This window comes from Acinonyx jubatus, chromosome A1, assembly GCF_027475565.1.
Source record: "Acinonyx jubatus isolate Ajub_Pintada_27869175 chromosome A1, VMU_Ajub_asm_v1.0, whole genome shotgun sequence".
NCBI classification, from domain to species: Eukaryota; Metazoa; Chordata; class Mammalia; order Carnivora; family Felidae; genus Acinonyx; species Acinonyx jubatus.
In genome coordinates this window covers 102,535,632-102,548,629 of record NC_069380.1, presented here as the reverse complement: position 1 = coordinate 102,548,629, position 12,998 = coordinate 102,535,632, and the positions used below count along the sequence as shown (strand labels likewise).

At 39.1% G+C, this 12,998-nt stretch overlaps 1 pseudogene; it reads left to right on the top strand.

The window, feature by feature from the left end:
* The first annotated feature begins 6,957 nt into the window (after window positions 1-6,957).
* On the top strand, window positions 6,958-12,602 carry LOC128315108 (40S ribosomal protein SA-like; annotated as a pseudogene).
* Window positions 12,603-12,998: the final 396 nt, after the last annotated feature.

Sequence of the window (12,998 nt, the reverse complement as noted above, 5' to 3'; positions counted from 1 at the left end):
AGCTTATACCAAATAGTTCAGCTGTCTTTGTGATGACTCTTTTTGAGCAACCTATCAATTATTTGAAATTGTGATAGTGTAATTTTTATATAAAATCCATCTTCAGAATTCTTCAAAACTTTGTTATAATTGAGGGAAATTTCTGAGTTTCTAATGACCCTGGGGGAATTTTTTTAAAGAACCACTTACTATAGTAAATTAAAAATATGAACCCCCTAATCCCTATATTAGGGTGAGAATTAAGTGGTTTGGAGTAGTTGAGCTTGATTAGTTCTTCCTGGATGGGCTTGGTGCTTTATGGGTTCTCATCTTTTTTATTTTTTTTTTAATTTTTTTTTTAATGTTTATTTATTTTTGAGACAGAGAGAGACAGAGCATGAACGCGGGAGGGTCAGAGAGAGAGGGAGACACAGAATCTGAAACAGGCTTCAGGCTCTGAGCGGTCAGCACAGAGCCTGACGCGGGGCTCGAACTCACGGACTGTGAGATCGTGACCTGAGCTGAAGTTGGCCGCTTAACCCACTGAGCCACCCAGGCGCCCCTTTTTTTAAAAAATTTTTTTTATGGGTTCTCATCTTTAAAAGGGACCTCCTAATTTTATTTTAGCTAATTGGAAACAGAATTAAGAAAAATTAAATCACTTAGTAAAAAATATAAGGGTAGTGTTTTATACTCTTTAAGCCTTTTTCTTTTTTCATTCTTTTCATTCATTCTTTTTTTTTTTTTTTTTTTTTTTTTCCTTAGTGGTGAGTTTGAAGATAGGGATTCGGGGATACTAATGGTACTAGTTTTCAGCACTATAACTGATGTAAAATAAATATTTGCTGATGATAACATTTTAAAGTACTTTCTCAAGTGATGGTACTAGGGAAATACTTGTCTCCATACATTTCCACAATTGTTCATTTGCTGTAATATCTTTGACAAGTTTCAGTTCCCTGTTAATTGGATCTAAGCACTTGATGGGCATATAACTAGACTACCTGGATCAAATTCTTGTAGTCTGATATTTTCCCAGAAGCTTCTTGGAAACGCTATTCCCGGGTCTGTAGTCTCAGCACCTCAGAGATTCCATTCACCAACTCTTAGTGCAGGATAGATTTGCAAAGAGCATGTCTTAATATTTGTTTCACTTGTGTTTCCTCTTTCAGAAGCACTGCAAGGCTAGCATTCATTTATAATGACTTAATCATTTTCTTTGCAGGGAAAAATCCTCTTTTAGATATACTTGGTGGACACAAAATGAAGTACCTGCCTGAGTCTCAATGTTTTTAAATAAGAGCTCATTAAATATTTGTTTGGAAAGATCACTGCAAGAAAACAAGTATCTTTGTTTCACAGAAACATCTTGAACTACTTTAGTATGCTTTTGGGTCATGAAAACTCCAAACATATTTTGTCAAACACTCTTTCTTCAACTTTGAAACCCATGTGTACAGCCAGGGAAAAGCAATCTGTATGTTTCTAATTAATTTACACTTAACTCATCAGAATGTTGTTTTCTAAGAGCTATTTGATGTGTAAGACCCCTTATGAGCCTTTCAAATATGGCTTCTAAGCATTTTTCCTTTGAACCAGAAAGTCACTTTTTTTTTTTTCCCTGAAGCAAATGGAATTCAATTCTCAAAAGGCTTCAGTTTGGTTCAAAAAATTGTCAGACTCACACAATCTGACAAAACATGTTTTCTCACTTAAATGGATTAACTCATGCAGTAGGCACTAGGAATTAAAGGGCATATCATTAGGCAAAGATTTACTTAAAATTGCCATAGTGTTAATGAAATTTTTATTTATTTAGCAATGCTTTCAGATAAAAGAACATTAAATACGCTCATGTCAATGGGGTAGGAAAATGCAAAGGAATTAAAAAGTTTTATCTTAAAAGTACACACCCATTTTTACAATGTGTGTACAAAGGTTTTGAGTATTATCTCCCTGGTTTCAGTCCTAAAGTCAATGTTGCACACAGGAGAGACTCCTAGATTGGCATCATCCAATATTGCTTCTCTCACCTTTTATATAAGGGTCCTAAAAGCAGTGATTTCTCTGGTGAAATGCAATGACAGATCCTGAGCCCAACCATTCACAAATGTTCCAGGTGTGGCATGTTTCATTATGTTCACATAGTCATAGCATGTATGAGAGTTATATTTTCATCTGAATTCCTTTATGTTAGTCTTACAAATACATTTTTGCTTTCTAATAGCTACTTCTTTTGAAATGTCCACATTGATTTTCAAATTCACTTGTGTCCTAATTGGAGGACTTAGTTTTTACCCATTCATTGTAGCAAAAGTTTTGTTTAGAGGCTTCCTGTTAACCCACATATTAGAGAGAAAACCATCTTAGAGCTTCTTTTAACTATTGTCTCTGTTTCTAACACACAAGAATCCATAGATGTGCTCTTGTGATTTTTTTTCTATCATTTATACCCAAATTTCTCCCTCACTTTAGGCACACACTAATTCATTATTTCTTTCTAACTTCCCGCTAATGATTACCTATTTAGATTTTTTTTAGCTTTTTAAAAAAATTTTTTTAACGTTTATTTATTTTTGAGACAGAGAGAGACAGAGCATGAACGGGGGAGGGTCAGAGAGAGAGAGAGAGGGAGGGAGACACAAAATCTGAAACAGGCTCCAGGCTCTGAGCTGTCAGCACAGAGCCTGACGCGGGGCTCGAACTCACGGATCGCAAGATCATGACCTGAGCCGAAGTCGGCTGCTTAACCGACAGCCACCAATGCGCCCCTTTTTTAGTTTTTTTAAAAAAATGTTTATTTACTTTTGAGACAGAAAGAGAGACAGAGCACGAGTGGGGGAAGGGCAGAAAGAGACAGAGACACAGAATCCAAAGCAGGCTCCAGGCCCTGAGCTGTCAGCACAGCCCAATGCGGGGCTCGAACTCACAAGCCGTGAGATCATGCCCTGAGCTGAAGTTGAACGCTCAACTGACTGAGCCACCCAGGCACCCCAGATTTTTTAGCTTCTTGAAATGATTTTAGTTTGCAGACAAGAATAGATAGAGGATTTTGTATTATTACCACTGAATTTCTTGGATACTTACATGCTCTTATGACAGTATAGACAAAGAGCTGATCCCACTGGGTACCTACAAACCATCTAAATACCATAAATTTCTATGCCTGAACAGCTTTATTTTGGTCTTCTTCCAGAAGAATTTGTGATGGATGTAGCATGAAAACCAAGACAAATTGAGCATAATATAAAAACAAATGCAAATCTTGTAGAATTCAAACTGCTTTTGTGTAGAAGCAGATATAATATAACTTCTGAGAGTTTTCAAATATACTAGTTAGAAATATTTCATAGATTAAATTCAGAAACATTTTTATAGAGATAATATTTCTGATTTCAGAGAAATCACATGGATATTTAAAAATGCAAACCCACAGAGTCCATTATTGTCACCATCACTAAAACATTGGATAGTTGTTGGATCCATGTATTTCTCTGTGGGAAGATTCAGAGAATTTGGGCAATATATGTACCCTGTCTTCAGTGAGTTTTATAATTGGATTATAACCCGAAATCCAGAATCTCATTTTCTACCTAAAAAGGGCAATAGAGCCATATTTCCCAATTTCATCTGTAGTGTTCAGTGCCTGGCCTTTGAAATGAAGTTTAAAAGTCATTGCAACACCCTTCAAAATAAGTCTACTTGTTTGACTTAAGGGTGTGCTTGGCATATCTCTCAATGAGAGAGCCCGTTCCAAGAAAGAGCACTTTTAAAGACATTACTAACCGTGCTCTCCCTCCCCCACCCCCACCACCACCCAGGAGACTTTAATTTTCAGGCAGCATCAGCAGTGTGAGATGAAATGGCTCTGGAAGTTTTTGAGACGAGCCAGAAGGACATTTAAATAGAGCACTGCCTGTATATATTGTAGCCTTTTTCCCTCATGAGCTGTAACAAACAGTTAAAGCATACTTTCTACCAGTGGAAAATTGCTATTAGGAACCTCTCCAGTTCACTTGTGGGCTATAAGCACATTAGTTAGGATCAATTCTTCTATAGGTTAAAATTCAAAGTATTACCAAAGAACAAGTGGGTACTAAAGTGATTACCTTTCAGTAGATGCAGTGTGAGCACACTTGGAATTCAGATGAATAGGACATTTGAGAGGAGAGGGAGAATAAGAAAACAAAGGAGGGAGAGAGATGGAAGGAGAGAGAGGGGGAGGGAAGGGAGGGGAAGGGGGAGCAAAGTAACCTTCCAGCTTATTTGATAGTAATGAGGAAAAAAAAACTGTCTTTCAAAATGGTTTTATAGATGTCTTATTATTTATTTGAATTGTCATTATGTTTAAATGGAGTGAGTAAACTGTATGTTAGCTAATTTGACAATAAATTCTATTCGAAAAATTAATAAAGGGAGTGAGTGAGCTACCCAAATTAGTTTTTCACCCACTCATTCCTGAGTGACTGAATTTAAAATACCAGGAAGTATAGTGTACCTTTGAAAAGACACACAGATGGCCAACAGACCCATGAAAAGATGCTCAACATTGTTAATCAAACCCACAATGAGATAGCGGCTCGCACCTGCCAGAGTGGCACTAACAAGTGTTGGTGAGCATATGGAGCAAAAGGAACCCTTGTACACCGCTGTGGGAAAGACTGCAGACTGGTGCAACCACTGTGGAAAACAGTATGGAAATTCCTCGAAAAATTAAAAATGGAAATACCATATGATCCAGTAATTCCACTATTGGGTATTTACTCAAACAAAATGAAAACACTCAGTCAGAAAGATATATGCAACCCTGTGTTTATTGTGGCATTATTTATAATAGCCAAGATATGGAAACAACCCAAGTGTCTCCCCACAGAGAATGGATAAAGAATATGTGATATATATTATATCACATTATATAAACATATGATATCACATATATATTATGTCACTAAGTATATATATGTAGCTATATATGTGTGTGTGTGTGTGTGTGTGTGTGTGTAATGTAGTATTACTCAGCCATAAAAAAGAATGAAATCTTGCTTTTTGCAACAACGTGGATGGACCTAGAGGGTATAATGCTAAGTGAAATTAATTAGAGAAAGACACAGACCATATTCACTCACTCATATGTGGAATTTAAGAAGCAAGTGAACAAAGAAAAAAAATAGAAACAACAACAAAAAAGACTCTTAAAAAAGAAGACTCTTAAATACAGAGAATAAACTGATGGTGGCCAGAAGGGAGTTAGGGGGTGTGGGTGAAATAGATAAAGGAGATTAAGAGTATACTTACCTTAACGAGCACTGAGCAATGTATAGAATTGTTGAATCGTTTTATTGTATGCCTGAAACTAACATAATATAACACTGTAGGTTAATTATACTTCAACAAAATAACAGAAATTAAGTCATTTTTTGCTGTGAGATTAGAATCCCCTTTAGTAGGTTAATAATCTTGTTTCTTAACAGAAATAACTGGTCCAGAATTCTACCTTCTAACTTTGCTATACAAAGTATAAGATTCCGCAAGAACAAAACAATCACATAGACTGATTTGAATAACCTGAAAAGCATGTTTGCCAAATGTACATTTAGTGTAGTAGGTCTCCTGCTTCTGTTATGTTGTCCCTTCTTTGAACCCAAGGGTAGATGGGGGACTGTTATGGGAACCCCATGCTTTCATTTAGGTCAGCAGCGTTCTTCAGAAGACATAGTAGGGTCCCTGTGGATTTTCTCAGGTTGCAAGACGGCTGCCCTATTGTGAAGAACCATCCATTTGTCTCAGTGGGATAGATGTCATACTTCCATAAGACAATTAGCTGTTTGTTTAAGTTTAAAAGCCCCATGGAGATACTAGTTTGTCATTTGTTTTGGCTGTAAAAGTGTTATATCCCCAAACACAATCCACTAAAGTTTACTTTGAAATGGAAACATTTTCAAATACAATTAGCTTGTGTAATTGTTCATAGCATGATGCTTTGCAATTCTTTCTTTTCTTTAACGAAAAGGAACAAATATTTTTAATATTTTGGTGTTTGTTTTTCGCCGAGGGAAGACCACTCTAAAAGCGAGAGGGCAGTCTGATATCTAAAATTGAAAGGGTAAATTGTTGCTTTATCACATGAGTGTCTTTTGTAGGTTGGAAGTGAAAAATATTTTTAATTTCACAGTGAATTTAGAGATCTGAGCATGCTCACTGTACATTACTTTAGAATTATTAAAGTAGTTTGATTTAATAGAGTGAATCTTCTCGGGCTGAGGAGTACTTCACTCTGTACCGCACAGGCTGAGATGTTGGAACCTGATCGCTTCCCAGCTGAAGAGCTTATAAAAAATGTGAAGTACTCTAATAATTTTAAATTACTCTATACTGCACATTTTCAGGTCTCTGATCACCTCCAAATTCAAGTGCTTATAAAACTGCTCCCATAATTTTAAATTGCTATGTGCACAGTGATTTAAAATTGTGAGAGTACTTTAAAGTTTTTTAATAAGTGCTTTAATTTAGCACTGAGCTGAGCGATACTCCAGTATAACTTCAAGAAATTATGAAAGTGATATAAAAATTTATCCTCTGGAAAGAAAATTACATTATGTATAAAAGGGTGAGGCTTCAAATGAATATATATAAGGATAAAGGTACCAAATGCTCAGGAACAATCAGTCAATGAAATGAGATAATAGGGTCCTGAGGTGGGGAGGGGGTTGTTTTGTTAATTTTCCTCAAGGCTTGCTGGGGCCTATAGTTCTCTAAACTCCAACAGGTATTTCAGTTCCTTTAAGGTGAAGAATTGCATTTAGAGGACTTATCTTTCCATTCTCAGCATTTTCAAAGATGCCAGGAAATTTCTCCCGAAATTATGGGAACATGGCATTGTTAGATGAAAGGAGTATATCTTAGAAAAAGAGGGAGGGGAAGGAAGAGGGAAGGAGGGGAAGAGAAGGGGGGAGGGGAGCAAGGTGGGAGAGTGGGAGAGTGTTTATTGTTGAAGAGGTCTTCTCTCACTTGTCAGTGAGATAGCTTCGGGACATTAGGGACTAGTTAATTTCCCATTTTTCAAAGATAAACATAGCATGTTTTAAATTGTACTCATGCATGAGTGAAATTGTTTTTATTAAGGACAGAATCCCTTTTGTAAACCAATGGTTCTGTTCACTGCAGAGGAACATTTAGATTTTGTTTTCTGACTACCCGCCATTATTATTATAATGCACCAGTTAATTTGACTTTAAACATGCTACCTTCCTACACCGATCTAGCATTATCCCACATGTTTTGGGGGATGAAATATCTTGCAATGTGCCAGCTGCCAACAAGCTGCCTTCTGTGTCTTCCCCAGTTTATTTTCAAAGCCGTTCAGGTCAACACTTGGTTCGTCTGACTACATTACACAATCTGAAATATCAAACTATTTGATGGGAACCCAAGGCGTCTCACTTATTTAACTATAGTTTTATGATGTCTTTGCTTAACTACATTGCAGTGAAATATGTAGGGGTGCCTGGGTGGCTCAGTGGGTTAAGCATCTGACTCTTGCTGTCGGCTCAAGTAACGATCTCACACAGTTCACATCAGGCTCTGCGCTGAAGATGGGGAGCCTGCTTGAGATTCTCTTTCCCTTTCTCTCTGTTCTTCCCCGGCTTGTGCTCTCTCACTCTCTCAAAATAAATAAATAAACTTAAAAAAAGTGAAATATGTAAAAGATAAAGTATGTTCTTTTTGTCAAATTGTTGAAGGCTTAGGATTTATAGTCTACTGTGATTCTTTGTATGTTTCCAAATTTTGTGAAACCCCACAGGCTTACTTTTCAGGAAAAGACATTTACATTTTACTAAGTTGCAGATGAAATAAAGGGGGAATTGACTGTGTGCTTCAGCAATTCATGTTTCAATAAGGGAAATTACATACATCATTGGATTCTAGGGTGTAATAAATGAGTGAATGTTAGTTGTTATTACACACATTGCTACAAATATAACCACACACCAAAACATTTGAAATAGTTCTCATCTCTGTTTTTGGCTTATATAAATATTCCTTGAAATTCACTATCTTCCTGTATTTTCTAAATATAGAAGATCAGTTTCTCTAACTGCAGGGAAACAAGACTTTCTGAAAGGTAATAACATACACATCTACATGGTAATGGGCAGAAAGGATATATGTGAAAGCTTAAAAAAAAGAGAGTGATTTTCCTTAAGCTAATTTATCACTCAACCCATATCACCATTTTCTAAGACAAATCCAGCATTAATAAAACAAATTGCATTCTGTGTCCCCAGTAGAACATCTATTCGTGCCCTGGAAATATGGGCTACTCTGATCATGAAGTCTTGTAGAAAGGCAAGAATTGCCTTGTTCCATGAAAGTCAGTGGTTTGCCTTCACTGCCAGAGACTGGTTATAATTTTAGTGTAGAATTATCTCATCATTTTCTATCTGACATGATTCATTTCTGTATCTCAGATCTCCAGAGATGCTTATTTAAAAAGCTCCCTCCCCCCCTCTAGTTTTGTTCTTACTGGGGAAATGGAGGCAGTGGGGAGGAAAAAACAGAAGGAATTTCTTTCTTTTTCTGAGTCAGTTTTGGGCAGTGAATAAGATGTGTTTTTCTTACCGATGTCAATAAAAGACCATCCCTTTAACTGCCTAGCTTATTAGTCGTATGCATTGCCTTAAGATATTGCCCCCAAAGATCAATACCCTGATTTCCTTTCCATCTGCCCAGACCAAGATAATTAGGCTCTTTACTTTGTTTTGTATATAATGAAGGAGGCAACGTAGTGCTAGTAGGGGAAAAAAGGCGATCTCCCAGTGGTAAATGTATTGACATTTACAGACACCGACAGAGCACAACATGGAGAGAGTAATGAGAAATTTGACTGCTTTTCCCTCTTTCTCTGCTTCCTGCTTTAGAGCTGCTGCATCCCACAGTGAATTACTAGCTACAAAGAGAAGGGACTGCTTAGGGACTGACAATTGAGAGCATTTACAATTAGCTGAATTGATTAACCTTTACAAATGCTGTTACTTTATGAGGTGTTTTTCTCAGCCCTGGTTGAACAGTATGCCTTATTGATTCAACATACTCCTTTATGGAAGCCCTGATTTGTCTGTGACTCCACCAGTCATAACGCCTGCCTTGGTAATCGCTTCTGCGTGTTCTTGGGAAAACTTGACACGGTAGACTGATTGGCATTATGTAAATGGGGTCCTTGTCACCCTCTCGGAGAGGGAGCAGTGTACAGCGGGAGAAGCGAGGGCACAGATCTGCTTCCCTGCATCGCCATCTCCAAGCTCAGACACAAAGGCTGCCAGCCTCTCATTGCCCGTCAGTCCACTGCCTTGCTCCAAATAAACAGCCTGCAGGACGGAAAGAACTGCACATGTTCCTCTGAGGTTTCCAGCTCCCCCGTATTTCTGGTTTTTATTTCACTTTTCCAAAATAATTTGGATTTTGTGTGTGGATACGTAAGGAAAGCGGTGGCGGGAAATTGTCAAAAAAAAATCGAATTGTATTTCGCTTGTTTTTCTAAAAAAAGTTGTAGACTGACTTTGAGTCCCTACTTTGGCTAGTGATCCCAAAACCTGTGACAAGAGGCATATTCCTTTAACGAGTTGCAGTCAAACTCTGTGTTCAGAATAACTATCAGGTAGAAATGGCTGCTGTCCATCCCTCACAGCCTATCAAACTATATGAATACAAAGTAAATGCTGTTTGGTTTTCCCTCCCTTCGTGCTTCCCTCTCTCTCTGCTTTCTTCCTTCTATCCTTCTTTTATTCTTCATTTCAAGGGGTACATTTTTGTGATCTCACAGCTTGAAATGCTGGAGTTCATCCATTAGCTGTTCCACCAGCGCTCTCTAAACGCCTTGTGCACCCAAGACCAGTTACATGATTTGTGGGGTCCGGTACACAACGAAGATGCAGGGCCCCTTGTTTATCAAGTATGAAAAATTTTGAAGTGGTGACAGCAGAGCATGAAACCGATCCCAGCTCTTGTAAGCATGAGGCTTTGGGCGACGTCGGAGTCACGTGCCAGGAAGTAGGCCCTGTCTTTGACTTGGACACCGTGTTTTGTGAAAAGACTGAGGTGGTGGTATTTGTCTTCCTCCCCAGCTGGAATTTAAACTTCCCGAATGCGCGACTAATTCATTCTGGATCATGTCGAACTGCACATGCTTGTTTACCACTCGACCTGCTGCTTAGCGGGCAGGAAGTGAGGGCGCCCCCCTAATGCACATAGTCTGCATAGCAGGGAAACCTTTACCCATTGCCAGCATTGGGAGAATGGAGTGTGTGTCACCTTGTGCATTCAGTGCTGGCTGCAGAAAGTTTGTTTTGCTTCATGCGATTAAACTGAGTGTTTTGCTTGATCCACATGCAAAAATATATGCATTTATTCTAATATGATACATATACATATTCAAATGCACAGAATTTTTTTCATACATATATAACGGAACTGAGTTTATGGCAGTCCAAGACACAGATGAACAATGGTGGAAGATGGCCATTTTTTTTTTTTTTTATGAAGAGTTGATGCATTTTTAAAGAAAAAAAAAATCAGGGAGCTGCTCTAACAAAGTCTGCAGCATTCACAGCGTGACAAACAAATTAGAAAACAGCAGATGCAGCACAAATTAAGATGTATTTAGCACAGCAGCCCATCAGATGTGTGAACGTCTTTTGTAACTCAGCTTTGCAAGGTTGATGTATTGCACTTTAGACAGCTGATAATGAACCCTCCTAGCAATTAGAAGTGGAAATACTGAAGAGTCAAAATTGTGTTGTTCCCAGTGGGCCAAAAAGGAAAAAAAAAATCCATGTGAAACTTACTTCTTTATGTGCTTGCAAAACAAAGGGAATGTTTCAATTTATATACTGGTGTGTTTGAATTTTCTTGCCTTTTAAAAATTCCTACTTCATTTTAATTACCATCCGATTCTAAAGTGTCATTAAATAAGTATGAATTCTGTTGCAGTTACACACGTTTTATGGCCAATACAATGTCTTTCCTTTATGGGATGCATTATTTAGTAATCTTACATTAAGACAATAACTTCAATCATTGTGCCTTCAAATGGCAATAAGCATGGTAATGGCTTTGCTGAGCTGCTTCCTGACTCTTTCTGTCATTGTGTTTTCCCTTTAATATTAGAGCATTGTTTTTATTTCTATGCAGATAGTGCGTTTACCCCAGTTTCTGTTTTGTGGGAGTGGAAGCATATTTGCAGTAGGGAACAAAGCATCAAAGCCCATCTAATAGACCAAATTCTATCCTAATCTGGTGCCAGGTCTAACAGTGTACTGTTAATGTTTGCTTTTTTTTTTTTTTTAATCAATATTTTATTTAAGGAAGCATATCATTTCCTTCCAGGAGGAAGAGATGCTTGGTAGTCGTTCTGTGGAGTTAGCAGTAGTCCAGTATTTTGTCAAGTATGGGTTTTGACAAATTTAACAAGCTTGAAAGGACTCACAAGAGAATAAGCCAAACCACATAAAGGTGGAAGAACAGAAACAAATAAGGAAAGGGAGCCTAATTGGTGTATTCTGCCTAGCAAAGAGAGATCTGACAGGTGATTTGAAAGCTGACCCACGTATGTGAAAAATCTTAGACGTTTCTGATGTTTGTAGTCTTAAAGAAATCAGCATCACAGACACCATTTCCTCTTGAGTGTGTTTCCTGCTGTTGTGTTGTCTCAATCTGTATCCTCAATCCCAGACCTCCAAAGAGAAACCTCCCACCTTACCTCTCCTGAAAGTTTAGAGGAGCACGAGGGTGAATGGAAACATCACAGTCACATTTCTCTAATACAAATACAAATGTCCAAATGTATGTGCAGATTGGTCATGTGGTGAAGACTGAGGACAGAGTGTATTTCCCAAGGTGGCCGCCTTTCTGCGCTACCCAGAGAGGGGTCCAAATAGTACTGTCCTGGATTCCCATTGTGACTTAAAGGGAAACTTTTGATGCCCAGAGCCCTTGATGGCCTGCAGATGAAGGAGGAAGATGTGCTTCAACACTGAGCAGCAGAAACCCACTTGGGTGGCACCAATGTTGACTTCCAAACGGACAGTTGATATATATAAGGAAAAGTGAAGGCATCTATATCCTGTCTTCAGAAGACCTGGGAGGAGCTCATTTTGGTGACGTGTAGCATTGTTTCCATTGAAAATCCGGCTAAGTCGGTATCACACCCTCTAGAAACACTGGTCATCGGGCTCTGCTGAAGTTTGCTGCTGCCACGAGAGCCATTTCTACTGCTAGCCGCTTCACTCCAGAACCTTCAGGAGCCACGACTTTCTATGGTTACTGATCCCAGGGCTAACCACGAAAAGTTGCCTTCCATTAATCCGCCTACCATTGTTCTGTGGAGCACAAACTCCCCTCTTTGCCGTATGGACGCCGCCATACCCTGTAGCAACAAGGGAGTTCATTCAGCAGGTCCGCCGCGAGGTGGGGGTGGGGGTGGGGGGGCGGGGGGGGGAGTTCCGCGCATGCGCGGCGCTGTTCCGGAAGCACGCAGAGACGTCACACCTGATCTCTCTCTCTGTCTCTGTCTGGAGATTCTGAAGAGTTGGAGAAGGCAGAGCAGGTCACTGCTGCAAAGGCTGTGACGCGGGGGAGCTTCGGGGTGGATGGACTGCTTCAGCTCGTAAATTTACTGATCCTCAACCCGAGGTGGCAGGCTGCTCTAAAGGCATGGGGTGCCCACCCCCTGCACCTACTCAGCAGTTCCCTGCAGAAGACTGGAGCCCTCGGCCGCCACTGAGGACCGGACTGGAGCGCCCACTGCTCAGGCCACTGAATAGGTAATAGGAATGACCCCTGAGGCTGTTCTCCCATAGGCTCTTAACCAGACAGAACTCGCACCAGAGCGAGGATTCCAGATCATGTCACTGAGACGAGAGGTCGTCAACCAGCGGGGTGAAGCCTGGAACAGGCTTGTAGGTGTTTTATTTATGTATTTATATGTGTTATGTATTTTTCCGTTTTTAAAAAAAAATCAATAC